General features: G+C 41.2%; 1 protein-coding gene across 1 annotated transcript in view; it reads right to left on the bottom strand.

Moving 5' to 3' along the window:
• Positions 1-19,136, bottom strand: part of LOC100556560 (TGF-beta receptor type-2) — a 48,615-nt gene that overhangs the window by 21,076 nt on the left and 8,403 nt on the right. The window lies entirely within an intron of this gene.

Below are 19,136 nucleotides of genomic sequence, written 5' to 3'. Positions count from 1 at the left end.
GCATTGTGCTCTTCTTAAGGGCAACTTTCCAAGTTTTGCATCCAGGACTGCCTCTCTACTTCTTTATGGGGGCAACTCTGATTCCCTATAACATCTATATAAAGAGTTGTTTCTTAGAAAGCAACTGGCTGGCGGATGTTCCCACTTAGGCCCCTTCTACACTGCCATACAATCTAGATTATCAAAGCAAATCCATATCATCTGCTTTGAATTGGATTACACGAGTCTGCACTGCCATATAATCCATATCAAAACAGATAATCTGGATTTTATATGGCAGTGTAAAAGGAACCTTATTCTCTGGTGCAAGCAATCTCTGGTGCAAGGGGCAATTGCTACAGAGATTCTGTTCTATCTGTCACAATAGCCATCGTCCATAGGAAAGGGTGAAAAAGTCAGTCTTGAGTGACAAGGAAATGAATCTGTGATCAGCACATCCTCCACTAATCCCAGCAGCTGCTTTCCACTAACTGGAGATAGAAGTTGGCCAGGCTAGGGGGTTATGTGTTTGTAACTCCCCAATAGAATTCTAGTCATTTGCTCTGACTTAGAGTCCAATGTAGAGTCCATCTACAGTAGAGTCTCACTTATCCAACATTCTGGATTATCCAACAAAAATAACATAAACACAGAAAGTATCCATGAAACACTTCACTTATCAGTGTTTCAAGAGTAGTTTAGACAAAAATAACTCAAAAACAAGCCACGCTATTTTCCCATGCTGGCATTCAATAAAAACTAAAGACGCTTCAATTCAGCTTTGGAGAAACAAATAGAGTTGACTGCAAGAAAATATGCAAAATAAACGAAGGCTTGAAACCTTCCAAAAGCTGCAGAGTATAACAGAAAGTGCAAAAGCCTCTTTTGGCTTCAAACCGTTTCTGCAAACAGACAGCCGGCTCTGCGGAGTTAAAGGGACAGTTCCCAAAAGAAAAACAGCAAACTGGCTTGAAAACAAACAAACTAGAAGAGCAGTAAACTGCTTCCACGGTGCAGATAAAGCCGAAGCTTCAAAGGGATGATGAATAGCCGTCGTCAGGAGAATCCAAGGTCAGGTCGGGAGGCAGCAGCAAATTCCGAAAGGCAAACCAGTATTCAGAAGACGGGAGTAGTCGTCAGTCAGAGAGCGTAGACAGAAGCCAGGTCAAATTCAATCCAAAGTCTGAAAAGGGTGCAGTCATCCAAACCAGGTCCACGATAAGACACAGCGAGAGCCAAGCCAGATGGTATCAGCAGATCCGAATCACAGTCCAAGTCCAGTCTTCTCGGAAACACAGAGATCCCAATGGCGCCTCAGCAACACCTTGCCACACGCAAAGTGCAGTGGCCAAACATTCCCATTTTATTCCCCTTCCTCCTGGGTGACCAAACACTCACACCCAAACACCAGGTGTCCCAGATCTACTCAGAGTCCGAACTCCACACAGCTAGAGCTCGTGGATCCGGAGTCCCTAGCAATTTGTCGGAGTCCCAATCATCCTGCCCACACTTAGCCCCATGAACACTTAAAGAACCATCCTCCCTTCTCCAAGCATCCCAAGTGGGATCAGCTCCTGAAGAAACCCCAGGTTCAGAAGTATCCATAGGCCCCAAATCCCCAGACATCTCCGGTGGCTGTGCCCATTCAGTGCCCACTTCCCCAGCCACCACCTGTTCTTCAGCATCCATTTCCCCAAACTCCCCATCTGAATCTTCCTCAGAAGATCCCCCATATAGCTCTCTAAGCCGCTTCCTGCGCAACTCCTCCAGTGAACCCTCATCACGAGGGTTTTTTCTTCCTCTTCGAATCCCATCACCATCAACCATAATCCCCGAAGGCGCAGTCACAACAATTACTGTGTAACGAACTACTTTTTCTGTCAAATTTGTTGTATAACATGATGTTTTGGAGATAATAAGGAGAGATTAAGGAAAAACCTATTAAAAATCAAATTAGGTTATCACTTTACAAATTAAGCAATTTGTAAAGTGATAACCTAATTTGATTTTTAATAGGTTTTTCCTTAATCTCTCCTTATTATCCAACATATTCACTTATCCAACATTCTGCCGGCCCGTTTATGTTGGATTAGTGAGACTTTACTGTACATTGTAAAATGAATGCAATTTTGCTCTTATGGCTCAAGGCAATGGAATCCTGGGAGTTATAATATGGTGACGCAACAGCATTCCTGGGCAGAGAAGGTTAAAAACTTTGGAATGCTACAACTCCCAGGATTCCATAGCATTGAGCCATAGTAGTTAAAGTGGTGTCAAACTGCATTAACTCTACTGTCTAGCTCAGTATCTCTCAACCTGTGGGTCCCCAGGTGTTTTGGCCTACAAATCCCAGAATTCCCAGCCAGTTTACCAGCTGTTAGGATTTCTGGGAATTGAAGGCCAAAATATCTGGAGACCCGAAGGTTGAGAACTACTGGTCTAGATGCATCCCATGACTCAATAATCAAGTTCTAGAAGAGGTGTACAAAGATTCACCCTGTGTTATGAGACCACATCTTAAGTTCTTTCAGAAAGAGGATGTGGCCAAGCTGCTCATAGGGGTTCATGCAGACATCTCTATCCTTGTCCAGTGTAGGCTCTTTTATCTACCCAAGTGAGATTTTGGCTGGAGCTGCACTGCCCTATGTCCGAGGATCTGATCCCAGATTATCCGTTGTTTTTTTTTAAATAATCTTTATTGAGTTTTCCATTAGCATATTAAAATATAGATAAAAGATAATAAACATGATTGATTATAGAAGAAAGGGAAGAAAAGGATAGAGAGAGAAAAGAGAAGAAAGGAAAAAAAAAGAAGAAAAAAAGAAGGAAAATATATGAAAAAGAAAAAAGAAAAAGAAATTAAATTTTTTGACTTCCGAGCATCTTCATGGAGATTTCCTTCCTTTTCTTTCTTCATTCTTTTCCTTGTTTTGATACTCTGGAGTTCTTCCTTCCTGTCTTTCTTCCTTTCAAGATGGGGGAAGTTCTTTTTTACCTCCTCTGTTTTTTAATATTTTTCTTCTTAAGTTTGTTTGGACCTATCTTCCTTTGTTTCTTATATTATTTTTATTTTTTATTCATTTATTTGTTTATTCACTCGTTTTATTTATCCGTTTTGAACTGGATTATATGAGCCTACACTGCCAGATAATCTGGATAAAAAGATAATCTGGGTAGGGCAGTGTAGATTCAGCCTCATATAAGACAGTTCAAAGCAGATAATCTGGGATCAGATCCTAGGATATAGGACACTGTAGAAGGGGCCCGAGTTGATGGATCCATCAAGAGGTTCTTAATGCCTTGTTGAGAAACATGTTACATTGCTTACAAAGAGCCACCACCCAAGGCAACCCAAATTGTGGGTTTCTGAAATTCGCTTGAACGAAGCCACGGGTTCCTAGCTGCTTTAAAGCCATTTACACCTAAAATTGGGGGTGAAATTACAGGAGGACACGTGAGTTGGGTAAGTGCTCTGGTGGTATCTTTCCACTGGGAACAGGACTCTAAGGATTAGGTTTTATATAAAGGTGGAGATATTTCATTATATAGACATAGCCTCCAGACTTTTGGACTATAAATCCTATCAGTCCCAGCCAGTATGACCAGTGTTAAGAATGATGGGATTTGTACCCTAAAACATATGGAAGACATAAGATGGTTTAGCCTAATAGTCAAAGAACTGGGGCTGGATCTACACTGCTGTGTAAGATCCATATTATCTGCTTTGATAATCTGGATTATATGGCAGTGTAGATCCAGCCCAAGTAAACTGACCTCCTGATATGCTTTGGATCTTCTGGATCTTATTCAGAAGGAAAATAATACAGTTTCCTAACAGCTTTCCCATGGTCCTGATATTTGCTACTGAAGGTTTACAGCTCCAAGGGCAAGGATGTGTGAGCGTCATTGGAATACGGCATACATAGCACATTAGCGAAACAGTTAGAAGCAGGGCTGTTCCAAGTTTCTTTATTTACATCAGCCATATGCCTTTACAAGTAATACTAAATCAGAAGAAATAAAACTATTGCACTACAAGAGAAAAAGAGGGGAAGAAAGAAAGCAAACATATCAACAACAATACTTTTTCCTCCTTTCATTCTGCCCATTGAAATAAATAGCAGAAAAGTTGATGGATGCCCTTTCAGAAGCTGAAAGCCAACCCCAAATCTCTGGTCCTGATTATCAAACTCATGCTGTTCATCCAAACAATGTTTTATTCCAGCTTTCAGATTTGACCCTTTCTTGTTCTGTGAACCCTTCTGTTTCTGGCAATCAACAGTAAATCTTCCATCCCATTTCATGATGCATAAGAATGATATTTTTTTGCATCACAAAAGAGACAGTATTTGAAATTATTCCACACTGATGAATTCAGATGTGTGTGTGAGACTCTGACATTGTGGTATCACCGAACCCGTATGTCTTCAATTTATTCTTGGAAAACCCATCCTCGTATTTAATTAGTTTATGGTTTGTTCCAAGTTTTGCTTTTCCAACGATTTTTTGAAGTTTTTATTTTGATGTTTTGCATTTGCCTTGGCGACATCTGGAAAGCTTTTTGTAGAAGCTTGTTGTTACTTTTAACTGCTTGTGCAGCTTTATTAAATTATCTGAGTATTAACATTGAAAGCATCCATCTGGGTTTAATTAGAGGTAAGATGAGTGATGTGGCAGTGAAGCTGTGAGTTAATGGTTCAGGGACACAGCGTTCTAATCGTGGTTTTAGCAAGTTCCTTGCCCTGATTTTCACTCATTAAGAAGCAGCTCTCTTATTCAAAAACTTGCTTCCCCCCCAAAAAAAGATAGTGGAATCATGCTGAGGAACCAGGTTTTTCACAATAATATACCATTGAATGTTTTTGGTAAATTAATGTGATGCTGCATCTGGATATATTTGTCTTCTCTGTGACTTTAAATTAAGGTTCGAATCCTAAATACATTGAAAGGAAATTATCAGCATAGTAATTTTGGTGTTGAATTATATAGTTCTGGAAAATCAAGGTTTGAATCCTCAGTTACGGAAAAAAGAAAGAAGGTATGACAGCATTGTTTTAGGTTGAGGGTATAAATCCCAGCAACTACAACTCCCAAATGTCAAGGTCTATTTTCCCCAAACTCCACCAATGTTCACATTTGGGCATATTCAGTATTCATGCCAAGTTTGGTCTCTGGATGTACAACTCCAAAACTCAAGGTCAATGCCCACCAAACCCTTCCAGTATTTTCTGTTGGTCATGGGAGTTCTGTGTGTCAAGTTTGGTTCAATTCCATCATTGGTGGAGTTAAGAATGCTCCTTGGTTGTAGGTGAATTATAAATCCCAACAACTACAACTCCTCGTTGCATCTCCCTGCCTGCTGTTGGTGCTTTAAGACCTCACCTCTGCCAGGTATATACAGCTGAGAGGATCATCGCTGCATCTCCCTGCCTGCTGTTGGTGCTTTAATTCTCATTATTGGTGGAGTTAAGAATGCTCCTTGGTTGCAGGTGAACTATAAATCCCAACAACCACAACACCTAAATGACAAAATCCTCTCCCAACCAGAATTCAAATTTGGGCGTATCGGGTATTTTTGCTAAATTTGGCCCAATGAATGAAAATACATCCTGCATATCAGATATTTATATTACGATTTATAACTGTAGCAAAATGACAGTTATGAAGTAGCAATGAAAATAATTTTATGGTAGGGGGTCACCACAATATGAGGAACTGTATTAAGGGGTCACAGCATTAGGACCGAGTATTCCTAATCCTTGTATTCTTCGTGCCTTCAAGTCTGCTTTAAGTTTATGTGACAATTTTTATATAATGACAAATCATCTCTCTATTTAAAATATGCTTCTAGGACCCTTTCTACACTGCAATATAATCCAGATTATCAAAGTACATAATCCACATTATCTACACTGCCAGATAATCCAGTTCAAAGCAGATAATCTGGATTTTATATCACAGCATAGAAGGCCCCTAGGATGGCTCAAGTGCTGCCTTTTTAATTCTTTCAATAATTTCTAGTTAGCAGGAGCTGTGGTGGCGCAATGGGTTAAACCGCTGTGCTGGCTGGACTGCTGACCTGAAGGTTGGATTGCTGACCTGAAGGTTGCAGGTTCGAATCCACATGACGGAGTGAGCTCCTGTCTGTCAGCTCTAGTTTGCAGGGACATGAGAGAAACCTCCCAGCTATCACATACGGGCATCCCCTGGGCAACATCTCTGTAGACCAGGCATGGGTAAACTTTGGCCCTCCAGGTGTTTTGGACTTCAACTCCCATGGGCTGAAGTTTGCCTATGCCTCTGTAGATGACCAGTTCTCTCACACCAGAAGCAACTTGCAGTATGTTCTCAAGTTATTTCTAACATAATTTAAAAAGTTAGCAGATTTCTTCTCAGAGTTCTGATCTGTGAAATTCAAAAGCAATGCAAAACCATTCTATTTTAAGTCAAAGTACATAACGTTGAGGTGGTGGCCTACATCTGAAAGCTGAAGATGTGGGTAAATCTATTAGAATCCACCACTCAATGAATGCATTCCGGTCAACCTAATATCTTCATTTAGGGAGCTGAGAAACAGTCACTCTAAAAGGGTTTCAAATTTTATGTATAATGTAATGGAAGGATAATATCTATTTTTTCCATCATATTCTCCACCTATAGTCTAAAGAGCTTTGGTATCAAGTCAACTTTTGGCCATTTAATTGTCCTGCATATGTGGATCCATCTTGAGAAGAACAAAGATATGGAATTTGGCAGGGGGTGTGTCTATACCAGGCTTGCACAACCTGCGTCCCTCTAACTATTTTGGACTTCATCTCCCACATTTCCTGACCACTGAACAAACTGGCTAGGGCTTTTGAAGGCACAAACACCTGGAAGCACATAGGCCTGATCTACACTTTGAAATTAATGCAGTTTGGCTCCACTTTATGTGCCATGATGCAATGTTATGGAATCATGGGAGCTGTAGTATACATAGTCTTTAGTCTTCTCTGCCTAAGAGTGTTAGTGCCTCACCAAACCACAACTCATATAGCAGTGAACCATGGAACTTAAAGCTGCATTAAGTCTAGAGCAGTGGTTCTCAACCTGTGAGTCCCCAGGTGTTTTGGCCTTCAACTCCCAGAAACCCTAACAGCTGGTAAACTGGCTGGGATTTCTGGGAGTTGTAGGCCAAAGCACCTGGGGACTCACAGGTTGAGAACCATTGGTCTAGAGTGTAGATGCACCCAGAATAAGTTATAGAAGGTGGGTATAAGATTTTGTTGTTTATTCATTCAGTAGCTTCCGATTCTTTGTGACCTCATGGACCAGCCCACCCCAGAGCTCCCTGTTGGCCATTGCTACCCCCAGCTCCTTCAAGGTCAAGCCATTCATTTCAAGGATAACATCCATCCATCTTGCCTTTGTCAGCCTCTTTTCCTCTTTCCTTCCATTTTCCCCAGCATCACGATCTTTCCCAGGCTTTCCTGTCTTCTCATTATGTGGCCAAAGTACTTCATCTTTGCCTCTAATATCCTTCCCTGCAGTGAGCACCCGGGCATTATTTCCTGGAGTATGGACTGGTTGGATCTGGTTGGAGTCCAAGGCACTCCTCCAGCACCAAAGTTCAAAAGCATCTATCTTCCTTCGCTCAGCCTTCCTTATGGTCCAGCTCTCACATCCATAGGTTACTATGGGGAATATCATTGCTTTAACTATGCAGACATTTGTTGCCAATGTGATGTCTCTACTCTTCACTATTTCATCGAGGTTGGTCATTGCTCTCCTCTCAAGAAGTAAACGTCTTCTTGGATTCGTCAAGCCCCACACGTCGTATGTTGAATAGGTAGGGTGAGAGTATACAGCCGTACTCCTTTTCCAATCTTGAACCAGTCTGTTGTTCCATGGTCTGTTCTTCCTGTTGCTACCTGATTGTGATACAGATTCTTCAGGAGACAAAGTGACTTGGTATCCCCATACCACCAAGAACTTGCCACATTTTCTTATGATCCACACAGTCAAAGATATGAGATATACTAGGTGTAAGCAAGCCCAGGAGTCTATTTCAGATTGAGAGTTTTCTATCGACAAATACTACTTTTGCGTTGACAGGGATTTTCAGCATGTAGAATTGTACACTGTGACTCATTCTCTAATCCAGAATCATCTGCGTAAAGGGGCCTGCATGATATCAGCAGTAAAGACAATTTATGCCAAGATCAGATACAATGTTACTTGTGTATTGTCTTCTTTTTCCACAGACTTCACCAGACTTTGAGATGCAGTGGCTTCAACCGTTCTGTTCTGTTCCCACTAAACTTACATTCACCTCTGCTTCTTCCTCGTGGCTTGTACCAAATATAGTATTGTGAAGCTTATTGGATTAGACACCAATGGTTTCTGTTGCCAACAAACACAATGCAGTCTGCATTTTGTAGAGATAACTGGACTGGCTTCAAAGATAGGAAGATAATGGCTATCAAGACTGCTGCCTTATATTTCCCAGTATATTTATACTAACATAGCTATGTAAATAATATGAACACTTAAACGTTGTATAGAATATACTGTAAAATATTGGGGCACATAGGCGAGATCAATTACATACATCTTAATAGCTTGTTCAAGAGCATTGCACACAATCATAGCCCATTTTAACTGTCCTAGGTCCAGCCTATGCAATCCTGGTGTTTGCAGTTTGGTGAGGCACTGCAAGATTGATGCATATCAATGCATGATGCACACAGTGCACAATGTGCAGTGCTATGTAATGTGCAGTGCTGCACAATGCTCATCAGTTTGCAATGCATACCAAGCACTTTGACAGCTCTGCTGCCTAATAACACAAGCCCTCTATTGGATATGGATACTGTATTAAGAAACTGACTAATTCGAATTCCTTTATATGAAAGTCATTTACAAAAGCATATTTCCATACAGAAACCACCAAAGAACCTCTGGGTTACTGTGATTTCTGTATGGCCATGTTCCAGAAAGAATGTTTCTGGAACATGGCCACACAGCCTGGAAAACTCACAGAAACCCAGTGATTCTGGCCATGAAAGCCTTCGACAACAACCTCTGGATTAGTTAAGAAAAATGTTGGAGATTGTAGATATAAATAAATAGAAGCTTTACCACAGTTTCTGAATCAAGATAAACCCTGCATTATAATAAAGTGGCTTGTATAGCAAAGTAACAGTATCTTTACTTCAGTTCAAAAGATCAAACAGGGCAACAATATATACAGCACTCGTTCTGAATTCGCATAGAGAACTGAGGGGATAAACAGTCCCTTTAAACAGTCTTTAAATATGCCTCAATTGCCTTCAGAGAGTTGGCAGCAATTTCCTTCCTGACCATTTCCAGTCAGCGCCCTCTTCACTCTCCGAGGTTAAAGTGGCAATTAAAACCATTTGTCTCAGCAGCAAGCTAGAGGCAGCAGCCAATTGGAATTCTGGCTCCTGGTTGACTCAGCCAATCAGCTGTCGACACATGCCTTTCCAGTCAACTCATTATATCATGGTGTCCTTTTACAAATCCTCACAAAAAAGAAGCATCAGGAAGAGAGCCATTGCTGCCAGTCAATGCTGGGGTCAAAGCCGGGATCGATGGAACAATAGTCTGATTTGCTATAAGGTAGTTTTTTGTGTTCCTAATATAAGACATGCTATTGTCTTGTTGTAATGTTGTTGATTTTATTGAGATGTGTTTTAATCTATGTTTGGTTTTAATTTTTGTTGAATTGGGCTTGTTCCCATGTAAGCTGCCCCGAGTCTCTTCAAGGAGATGGAGGCGGGATATAAAAATAAAGATGATGATGATAATGATGATGATGATGATGATGATTATTATTATTAGAAACACAACAAGGTGAATCCACAGCAGACTCTGCCGGCTGTTGTATTGGATCACACATCGGACCCTTCCCAAGTGTCTAGGGCTGTGTGATGTATCAGCAAATAATGCATGCAGATCCCAGTAAGGTGGCCTTCTGCAGCTGGCAGATGGTAATTTTGTCAGCGCAGATTGTGTTTAAGTGCAGGCCAAGGTCTTTAGGCACTGCACCCAGTGTGCCGATCACTACTGGGACCACCTTGACTGGCTTGTGCCAGAGTCTTTGTAATTCGATCTTTAAATCCTCATATTGTTGTTGTTGTTGTTGTTATTATTATTATTATTGGATTTTTCTTTCTGTATACTCATGAACAGGGAGCTGTGGCCAATACAACTTTTTGGTACATATATCCTTATACATGCTTATGGTTTAAAATATTCTGTCTGCACTTTTGAACCTTCAGAATGCTTTTCCCACTTCCACAAACAGGTCCTTAAACAGAAATGACGGAAGGAATCAACACCTCCTCTGACTCTGCTATCAGATGGTTAACAAGGCAATTGTTTCCTTGCTGGTGCAGAAGAAAGCCTCAATGAGCTCAGTGGGACTTATGCCAGGATTTGTGTATAGAATAGCAGTCTAAGTGATAAACATTTACAGTAATCAAGCCAATTTCTCCTCTTATGGTCTTTCGCTCGCACCCTGATTTATGATGACAATATTACTGGAGCACTGTGTGTTTTCAGATTAGTAACGAAAGGAAGTCCTTTAAATTATGTGAAAGAGAGAGGCATGGAAATGGTGGTGTTTGTTGCTCAGCGCCTGAAGTGACTCTAGAGCAGCATTTCTCAACGCGGGGATCTGACCCCTGGGAGGGCCGTGAGAGGGATTCAGAGGGGTTGCCAAAGACCAGTATTTTCTGTTGGTCATGGGGGTTCTGTGTGGGAAGTTCGGCCCAATTCTATCATTGGTGGGGTTCAAGGGGCTCTTTGATTGTAGGTGAACTATAAATCCCAGCAACTCCAACTCCCAAATGTCAAGGTCTGTTTTCCCCAAACTCCACCAGTGTTCAGATTTGGACATATTGAGCATTTGTGCCAAGTTTGGTCCAGATCCATCATTGTTTGAGTCCACGGTGCTCTCTGTAGGTGAACTACAACCCCAAACCTCAAGGTCAATGCCCACCAAACCCTTCCTGTAATTCCTGTTGGTCATGGGAGTTCTGTTTGCCAAGTTTGGCTCAATTCCATCATTGATAGAGTTCAGAAAGCTCTTTGATTGTAGGTGAACTATAAGTACCTACAACTTCCAAATGATGAAATCACCCCCCCCCCCCCCAACCCCATGAGTGTTCAAATTTGAGCCTATCAGGTAGTCGTGCCAATTTGGTCCAGTGAATGAAAATACATCCCACATATCAGATATTTACATTACAATTCATAAAAGTAGCAAAATGACAGTTACGATGTAGCAACAAAAATAATTTTATGCTTGAGGGTCACCACAACATGAGGAACGCTGATCCCGAGTGCCCCACTTGTAGAGCAACAGATCCCTTCCAATCTCTTGAACTCCTGAAATGTATTCCATTAAAGCTTTTTTTCAGCCCAGAGCAAAGTCCCTTGTGCTGGCAGAACTGCTGACCAATAGGCCAGTGGTTCAAATCCAGGGAGAGTGGATGAGCGGGGACATGAGAGAAGCCTCTCACAAGAGGCAGTTAACGACTCTGAACAAAGGATGCCCCCAGGCAGGAAGAAGCCAGGAGGTGAAGCTATTAAATGCTAATTAAGGTGATTAACTACAACATTCACACTGGCCTCCAACTAACAAGAGTTCTTCTCTCACCCAGGACTTTCCACAGATATACAGTAGAGTCTCACTTATCCAACACTCACTTATCCAACACTCAGGATTATCCAACGCATTTTTGTAGTCAATGTTTTCAATAGATCATGATATTTTGGTGCTAAATTCGTAAATGCAGTAATTACTACATAGCATTACTGCATATTGAACTACTTTTTCTGTCAAATTTGTTGTATAACGTGATGTTTTGGTGCTTAATTTGTAAAATCATAACCTATTTTGATGTTTAATAGGCTTTTTCTTAATCTCTCCTTATTATCCAACATATTCGCAACATTCTGCCGGCCCGTTTATGTTGGATAAGTGAGACTCTACTGTATATAAACCTTCCTTGCTTAGTTTCTCCATACCTCACAACCTCTGAGGATGCCTGCCATAGATGTGGGCGAAACGTCAGGAGAGAATAGTTCTGGAACATGGCCATACAGCCAGGAAATTATACAACAACCCTCAAGAAGAACTGATACAGAGACTGGCAGAAGAAAGTGGGCTGATCATAAGATACTTTTGCAAGAGAGTATCTTGCAAAAGAAAGCGAAAGTTGCCCTTATGTTTCCCAAGCAGCTTAGACGTTGACAAGGCAGGCAGCATCCTTCCCTGACTGACACACATTTGTCTCTTTGTGCCCCCCAAACCCCTTTACCCCTGCTGCCCCTTATGATGCCATCTTCTCTTATACAGCTGTAGTTATGCCAGCTGATGAAACTGTGGCCATAATGTGGAGATGTGCATTCATTTTTGTCTTAATTTAGTGGATATTTTAACTACTCAGAAAGGAGTCCAGCTTATGGTGTGTGTTTTCCGTACTGTAAGGCCATGTTCCAGTAGCATTCTCTCCTTGACATTTCACCCACATCTATGGGAGGCATCCTCAGAGGTTGTGAGGTATATCTCGGAGGATGCCTGCCATAGATGTGGGTGAAATGTCAGGAGAGAATGCTTCTGGGACATGGCCATACAGCCCGGAAAACACACAACAACCCTGTGTTTCTGGCCATGAAAGCCTTTGACAGTCCAGCTTTTCCTTCCTGTTTCCCAACCTATCTATATTCTAAATATTATGGTCACTAGATTTTAAAGTGCCCTTGTTAATGGTTTAGGATACAAAGAAAGAGAAATAGCAAGCGGCATGATTATTGGGAACTAAAAATAGATGAGTTAACTGCAGGGGAGGAATCTGGTCTTCATTTATTAATTAAAGTTATGCACTCTTACATTTGCAGTCATTTATTCAGATATGAAAAATAAAAATAGTAATTAAAATAAAGATATACATATATAGAGAGAGAATTAGAGAGAGAGTGTTTCAACCTATTTATTTTGAATGATGATATACACTGTGTTGTCGAAAGCTCTCATGGCTGAAATCACTGGGGTTGCTGTGAGTTTTCCAGGCTGTATGGCCATGTTTCAAAAGCATTCTCTCCTGACATTTCGCCCACATCTATGGCAGGCATCCTCAGAGGCTGTGAGGTCTGTTGAAAACTAAGTCAGTGAGATTTATATATCTGTGAAAGGTACAGGGTGGGAGAAAGAACTCTTGTGTATTGGAGACAAGTGTGAATGTTGCAATTAATCACCTTGATTAGCATTGAAAAGTCTTGCAGTTTCAAGGTTTGGCTGATCCCTGTCTGGAGGAATCCTTTATTGGGAGGTGTTAGCTTGCCCTGATTATTTCATGTCTGAAATTCCAATTTTTTCAGAGTGTTGTTCTTTATTTACTGTCCTGATTTTGTTCATTTTCATAGTTTCCTCCTTCTTGTTGAACTTGTCCACATGCTTGTGGATTTCAATGGCTTCTCTGTGTAGTCTGACATAGTGGTTGTTAGAGTGGTCCAGCATTTCTGTGTTCTCAAATAATAAGCTTTGTCCAGGTTATAAATAATATGAACCAACCTGGACAAAGCATATTATTTGAGAACACAGAAATGCTGGACCACAACCACTATATATGAATCACAAAATAAGTTTGTGTTTATACCTGGGTCCCATCTCCTAGGTACCCTCATTATGTTCATATATGGAAAATACAGGTATTCCAAAAAACATAAAAATCCAAAACTCTTCTGGTCCAACGCATTTCAGATAAAGGATACTCTAACTGTATTTTCTTCCTGGTAGAAGTTGTACAACCATCCAAGAATAGGGGAAGAAAATTAAAAAAAAAGTATAGTCAGTGTAAAGAAACTCAGTGTTATCCTTGGAACAGTGAAACATGACAGAAATGTTATCTGTGTTACATTTGAGCAACAGGGGTTTGTGCCCTGTTTTAAGTGGAAAGCATTTACTGGTGATTTAGATGAACTTCTTGGGGTGCGTTGGGAAATTTCTGGCAGGCTTTCTATGTCCCATCTGGCAGGAGGACTTTGATGAGCAAACAAAGACTTGTCAAAGCAAAGAAACTGCTATAACTTACTGACAAAGTTCTGAGGTCTACTCAGCTAAGCATTTTTTCAGCTTTTTTTGGAATTATTTTATTGCAATGATTAATCAATTGCTACAAATGGAAAAAGAGTGGTTTCATGTTTAATGACCTTTTTTCCAAATTAGACAGTTCCAGGAGCAATCATTTCCTTGCCTTTAATAAGATTGCTGACTGAACCCATTTTAATCTCTCAAAAGACTTCTACGTATATTTTAAAAAATTGCTTTGTAATCAGTTGACCCATATTTCTTGCATTTCTGTTTATTTTAAAAGGCCTGCAAAAGGTTCTTTATCAGTTACAGATGGATTTGCAAATCTCTGAGAATTAAGTAATGTCAAAAGTCGGCACCAAAATCAAATAGACAGAGATATTTAAAGAATAAAATAAACATTTGACAGCAGCGCTATGTCCATGTGGCCACGCGGCAGGCCAATTTAGATGCATGAAAATATTATATTGGCAAACCCCCCAATATATTTTATAATTTGTCGCCAGACTCACATAATCATATGTAAACAGTAGCATGGAAGAATTTTCATATATATGCCCCCATATTAGTTATGACAAGAAATTTGGTTAGAAATAGGAAGTGTAAGCATGATAGGCTTAAATCAGATGGATATCCTCTAATGTCAAAACCTAATTCAAAATGGACAATTAAAAATAACTATATCTGTACTGAAAGAAAAGTAGAAAATATCTTTTTTTAAAAAGTTTTACTTACGAGAGTTGTGCACCAAATTCATTTTCCCCATTTCCTTTGTTTCTTTCAGTATTTCGAGAGAACGTAATGGGAACCCCCCTCCTGGTATGAAAATCAGCTTGCCGTGAAAGCAAACGGGAGCCAATCCTAGCTCCAAGCCTACTTTTCGGCATCACCGTTTAATCTTTTTTATTAATCCCCAAGCAAACAAAAAGTAAACCCTCATTTCCTGAAAAATACTCTCCTCTTCCAGGAGGTCATCATTCTTCCTTACCTGGAAGTGGGAAACCTCCTTAAAATGCCTTAGAATGGAAAGAGTGTCTGGCTGGCTGGTGTGGTTTAGCCTGGGAGAGAAAGCGTGCATGCTTGCCAGTGCCTGCAGCTGAGCGCCTCCTCTAGAGTAAGAATTTCTTGCTCTAGAGGAGGGGCTCAGTGCAGGCACTGGCAGGCGAGTGCGCTTTCTGGGCCTGCATGCCACACATACACTCTCCTTGGAAAGTGTGTGTGTGTGTGGTGTGCAGGCCCAGAAAGCGCATGCGTCCAGAGGCGGTTCAACCACCAGGCCAACTAGGCAGTTGCCTGTGGCGCCATCTTGTTGGAGGCGCCATCGAGGCAACTCCTGTCTCCTGTGGCCTGCCTCCGCCGCCGCACCTACCTCCGCAAGGAAGGACCCGAGGTTGCTGCTTTAGGGAAGTCATTCGGGGCTTTGCAGAGCAGAGAAACCGCCGAACGCCTTCCTGGCGAGGCCTTCCTGGCGAGGCCTTCCGCTTCCGGCCAGCACTCCAGCGCTGGCCCTCCCGGTGCTGGGCCTCCCGGTGCCTGCGCTGGGCCCACCTTTGGGGCCTTCAGAGATTGTGAGGTAAGTGGGGTTTATATATCTGTAGAAGGTCTAGGGTGGGAGAAAGAACTCTAATTAATCACCTTGATTAGCATTTAATGGCCCTGTGGCTTCAAGGCCTGGCTTCTTCTTGCCTGGAAGAATCTTTTTTTTGGGAGGTGTTAGCTGTCCCTGATTATTTATTGTCTGGATTTCTCCTGTTTTCAGAGTGTTGTTATTTATTTATTGTCCTGATTTTAGAGGGGTTTTTTTTTAATACCAGGGGCTATCTGGGTTATCTAAGTCAACTCTGCCCTATATCCCTGTTCAATGTTATGAGCTAAATTCGCAAATATAGTAATTCCTACATAACATTACCATGTATTGAACTGCTTTTTCTGTTGATTTGTTGTAAAACATGATGTTCTGGTGCTTAATTTGTAAAATCTTAATGTAATTTGATGTTTAATAGGCTTTTCCTTAATCCCTCCTTATTATCCAACATTTTCGCTTATCCAGCACTTTTATTTTTTCAGTGATTGGTTTGGGGGGGGGCACCAAAATTCTGTTTGCCTACACTTGAAAAATACCTAGGGCCGGCTCTGCATGCGTCTACCAGTGCCTGCAGCCGAGCACCTCTTCTAGAGTAGAAAGAAACAGGAGGTAAGAAGAAGCCTCCTTAAAGTGTGTGGGAAGGGGAGCATGGGGAGCCCACCCCCCCCCCCCCATAATGGGCCAATAGAAAACAGATCTTTTGGCACCCTAGAACGAAAACAGATATCTCCCCTCCCAATTTCGGGAGACTTCCAAAAATCAGATCGGGGCCCCACCAAAAGCCGGGACATGAAACAGGTCAAGGTTAACCCCAAATGCACAACCCTATTACTTACTATTATTTCTCTCAGAAACATCCCTTTTCCCTGACTTGTCTTTGTTTTTTTCATAGGAAAAAAACCCAAATATTTTGTCCATGTGATAAGAGGCATCCGTCAAAATCAGCAGGTTTCATTTGATTTTCCAGTTCAGCAAAGATTAGAGCTGGCAATATTTTTACAGTTTAACTTGAAGCTTTTGACTTTCAAATGAACAAATTATATTCTGTATCATTTGCGTATTATAAAGCCTCAGTGAGATTACTGTTTTTGCATGATGGAGTCAGGAGAAGTTAGTCTTGAGTATGAGAATTCAATAAGCAGTAAAGATTCTAACTATTAAAAGGAAAATTTGTGTTGGACTCGTTCAGTTGGGTATCAGCAAAACAGGAAACTGTACTTGCAAATGTGAAAGTCTCCAAGTTTATTTATACATATGATACATCTTGAGTCTCACATTGCAAGACCCTTGAGAGAGGTGTACAGTATGATTTTTTAAAACTCTATATAGGTTTGATATGTGGCATTACAATGAAATTATATTAAGCACACATTTTACATTATGGAATGTTTTAAAATGTTTAGTTCATACACACACACTCAGCCAAGACTGTAACTGACGCAAAATGTACAACAATATACAACTGAGGGATTTGAAAGTAGCTATAACTATGTATAAATATGCTTGTGTTGCTATGAGTTTTCCAGGCTGTATGGCCATGTTCTAGAAGCAGTCTCTCCTGACGTTTCACCCACATTTATGGCAGGCATTCTGAAAGGTTGTGAGGTCCGTTGGAAACTAGTCAAGTGGGGTTTATATATCTGTGGAAGGTCCAAGGTGGGAGGAAGAACGCTTGCCTGTTTGAGGCAGGTGTGAATGTTGCAGTTGGCCACCTTGATTAGCACTGAATGGCCTCTGAGAATGCCTCTAAGGACGCCTGCTATAGATGTGTGCAAAACGTCAGGAGAGAATGCTTCTGGAACATGGCCATACAGCCCAGAAAATTCACAGCAACCCAGTGATTCCAGCCATGAAAACCTTTGACATCACATTATGCTTGTGTTTTTTTTAATCTTACATATTCTTAAGAAAATTCTGAATGTTTCTTATCAGGGAATGTTGCCTTTTTCTCCACCTCAGGAACCGTGAGTCAAAGATTATTTATCTTTCCTATACTCCCATCTCTTCGATGCTGGCAGCAAAAAATAGAAGTAGCTGTTACTAAGTTTTTTTAAAAAAAGAACACCAATGGTTCCCTCTTTTTAAGAGTGGGAATGGAAAAAAGCAACCATTTACAGTTGTCTAGCAACAGAGACCAAAGCACATGGTGGTAGGTGAGGAAAAAGAAAGAGGAGATCAGAACTCAAATGGAAGAATGCCATATCAAGGGTATGGAGTTCACCATCAAGAGTAGTGGAATAACACTTCAATGAATTATAGAGAGCCAGAGTGGTGTAGTAGTTTGAGCATTGGACTATGGCTCTAGATACCAGGGTTCAACCCATTGGATGACATTGGGAAACTTTCAGTCTCAGAGAAAGCCAGGAAAGTCCCACCATCAGTTTGCTTTACAGTGGCCACAAATCAGAAAGGACTTGACGGTACACAACAAATGGGGTATAGGAATCATCATCATCCGCCAATGATGGCTTCCATATAGAAAGTAAACTCATATTGAGTCAAATCCAGAGACTCAGCCACCTTCTGGCATACCACGCCCAAATATGTGTCCGACCCACTGTGGACTCCCATATTTCCCCAGAGATCTGGGAGGCATACTTTCAGGAACTTTTAATGGACTCCTCTGCTGGAAGTGACCGCCCAACTTTGACGTAGAAAAACTTCCACTGTGGCCACCCATAACAGCGACAGAGATCAAGAACCTTGTTGCCCATCTAAGACCAGGAAAGGCCCCAGGAGAAGATCTTATCCCAGAAGAACAATCTGGATTTCTGGACCCTGATACTAGCATCACTCTTCACATTCATCAACAACTATGGCCGGGGGCTTGCAATTATCATCCTCATCTACAAAAGGAAAGGGAAAAAAGACGACCCTGCAAACTACAGACCAATCAGCCTTCTCATTACAATCAGTAAGCTATATGCAAGACATCTTCAGTGGAAACTCCAGGACTGGCTGGAAAGAGATAGCATACTTGCTGAGAAGCAAGCGGGATTCAGGGAAAGTTGATCCACCATAGACCAATGTCTGGTACTACAACATCTTGTTGAAAAGTACTCCTTCCAAAATACATCCTCACTCTATGTCGCCTTCATAGACTTTAAAGCCACCTTTGACTCCATCTCCCGAATTAAACTATGGGAAAAACTGGAGAACTCTACAATCGACCGATGACTTTTCCACCTAATCCGCCTACTCCATGAAAATTAGATGTAACCCCCAGGGACATCTCACCGAGGCAGTCAGAAAGGAAAAAGGTGTCAAGCAAGGCTGCATTCTGACACCCCTTACTATTTAACTTTTACATCAACTCCATGGTAGGCCATCTTCACAATATGGATCCCCCCCTCACAAAACTGGCAGGAAGACATATTTCTACCCTACTTTATGCAGATGATGCAGCTGTACTCTCAAGAACACCCATTGGCCTTAAAAGAGTATTGAAAGCATTAACACAATACTGCAAAG

This window comes from Anolis carolinensis, chromosome 1 (assembly GCF_035594765.1).
Source record: "Anolis carolinensis isolate JA03-04 chromosome 1, rAnoCar3.1.pri, whole genome shotgun sequence".
NCBI lineage: Eukaryota > Metazoa > Chordata > Lepidosauria > Squamata > Dactyloidae > Anolis > Anolis carolinensis.
This window is presented reverse-complemented; position numbering and strand designations above follow the sequence as displayed.